Here is a 2,267-nt window from a genome sequence, read left to right as displayed (position 1 = left end):
GGTGGTGGGCTTTTTCTTTATACATCAGTTAAATTACAATGAGACACGTTTGCTGAACATAAGTTAACATTTAATATTCATTATTAAAATATTTGACATAAAATAATTAGAAAATATTTAAAATAAGAAATTAGCATCGCCTCCATTTGCTGACGAGAAGATGCTGATTATCAGAAAGGTCAAATATCGGCCCAGTTGATCAGCCAACTGATCGATCAATCTGTTGCTAAATCTGGCGACTTGTTTTGTTCAAATCTGAAGCTTTCTGATCAAAAACACATCCAGAAAACCATTATCTTCACATTTGACACCCATGCCCGTCAGCATAAGCCTGGTCCAGGGCTGCATCAACCTTCAGGGGCCCCGGGGCCAAAGGAGTTCTCACTGGGCCCCTACTGAACATGGACATCCACTTCTACCAGCTGCCACATTCAAGTGATGTATGTTACTCTGAAAACGTCCCTTTCTCTTTATTCTTGGTACTTTAAGCACATTTTTACAGTACCTTTACTTTTTACTTGTATTTTTGCCCTGTGGTATTTCTACTTTTCATAAGTAAAGACTCTGAGGCTTCTTCTTCCGCCTCTGGTAAAGTGGCCGGTGAGCGTCCAGGTGTGTCGGCGCTCCCAGTTTTTTTCGAGGGCCCACCTGTGTTTCTGAGCCAGCGGCAGCAAACAGGTGCAGGGCTGCCACTGGCCACTAACAGGTCGTCAGCCACCTGCGCTACCTGAAACATGCTTTGTTGTTGTTGTTGTTGTTGTTGTTTTTAGCAGACAAAACACAACACAAAGTGTTTCTTCTAAAGGGCCCCCGTGCTCCATGCGGCGCGGACGGCTGACGGACGCCCGGAGGGAAAGTTGTGGTCACCTCGTTAAGACTTGAGTAAATTCACGTTTTAACACGGAGCCGGTCCTACAGCCGTTAACGGAGCAGTGTGGGGCAGCGGCTCAGCCCGCCCTCCCGCTTCCCCCCAAACTGTCACGGAAAGCGGACACTTACCTTCACCGAGTGTCCGCTCAACACCGGCAGGAGGACGGGAGAGGAGGGGGCTCTGCGCGTACACAGCGTCCAAACAAACACTTTGCTGTTGTTGTGTCTGTGTCCTGCAGCGCAAATTAAGTCCCGTTCTGAGTCGCTTCGTATCCGGACAGGAAGCGACAAAGACAACAGATGCGACGGCAGCGAAGGTCTCCAGTCGGGCTGCTGTCAGCGCTCGGCGCAGGAGGAGCGGAGGCTGCCGCGCGCATGCGCTCACCCACCGCTACTGCGAAACAAAGATTGTCTATTGTAGGGAGTCCTCACTCAAATCAAAGTCTTACGTTGTGAAATCGTGTTTGTGTCCTGGCAGTTGAGTTTTCCAAACATCAACACATTCTTAAAGTAGACTAGTCGTTATGCAGAATGGCACATTTCACACTGGTGCATCATTGTGTTCATTACTTTAATGTTGCAGCTCGTAACGTTGAAACTTATCTTATAACGGAGCATTATTTATGTGAAGCACTTTACATCCTGCTGGGTAGCTGGTGGTAGTTCCCACTGGGCATCAATAAAGTCTTATGACTCTACCTTATTTTGTTTTATTAAATTGATTCTGAAAAGGAACTAAAGTTATCAAATATATGTAGTGCAGTAAAAAAAAGGTCTGTCGCTGAAATGTAGTGAAGTCCACATATGAAATAGCAGAACATGGAAATAGGCTACTCAAGTACAGTAAATGCTTCAAAATTGTACAGTATTTGAGTTACTTTGCACCTCTGTGAATCACTGAATGGGCCTAATGGGCCCAGGTTCAGCCACAGGGCTCCTGCCCATCACCTGCAAGATATCCCAGAAAGAGAGACTGTATGAGCAAAACAAGTCACTAACACAAATGTTACCTCAGCAGGATGAAAAATGGTCACAGAGAAACACAGATATTCATTTTACAATTACTAGCATTTAAGAACATATTTTAATAGATATTTGAGAAGCTGCCACCACAGCAGGCAGCTCAGAGGCTGGGTCGTATTTGTAGGTGTCACTCATCCACCCTGGTTTTATTCTACAAGGCATTCCAACATACATGTAGCAACATGTGACTTTCCTGACTTTGAGATACACTGCCCATGTGACCTTCTTCTTGTGCAGCCCACAGTGCAAAGTGCAGCGGCTGAAGGAGAGGACGTTTTCTGCAGATGAGGTAGCATGAGGGAGGGTTTGTCTGTACTTTTCTCTTTGACGTCTATTGACAAAAATCTAAATTATACCTTTGAAATGGCTAAATC

General features: G+C 45.3%; 1 protein-coding gene across 5 annotated transcripts in view; it reads right to left on the bottom strand.

The window, feature by feature from the left end:
* LOC109957345 (spermatid perinuclear RNA-binding protein-like) overlaps positions 1-1,244 on the bottom strand; it is a 64,082-nt gene extending 62,838 nt beyond the window's left edge. For all 5 annotated transcript variants that reach the window (XR_002274541.1, XR_002274542.1, XR_002274543.1 and 2 more), the window contains exon 1: positions 1,000-1,244. The gene's annotated coding sequence lies outside the window, so the exon portion shown is untranslated. The remainder of the gene's footprint in view (positions 1-999) is intronic.
* Positions 1,245-2,267: the final 1,023 nt, after the last annotated feature.

The sequence above is a fragment of the Monopterus albus genome, unplaced genomic scaffold, assembly GCF_001952655.1.
Source record: "Monopterus albus unplaced genomic scaffold, M_albus_1.0 scaffold26.1, whole genome shotgun sequence".
In the NCBI taxonomy this organism is placed as follows: domain Eukaryota; kingdom Metazoa; phylum Chordata; class Actinopteri; order Synbranchiformes; family Synbranchidae; genus Monopterus; species Monopterus albus.
The sequence above is the reverse complement of the archived record's forward strand: the minus strand, read 5'-3'. Positions and strand labels throughout refer to the sequence as shown.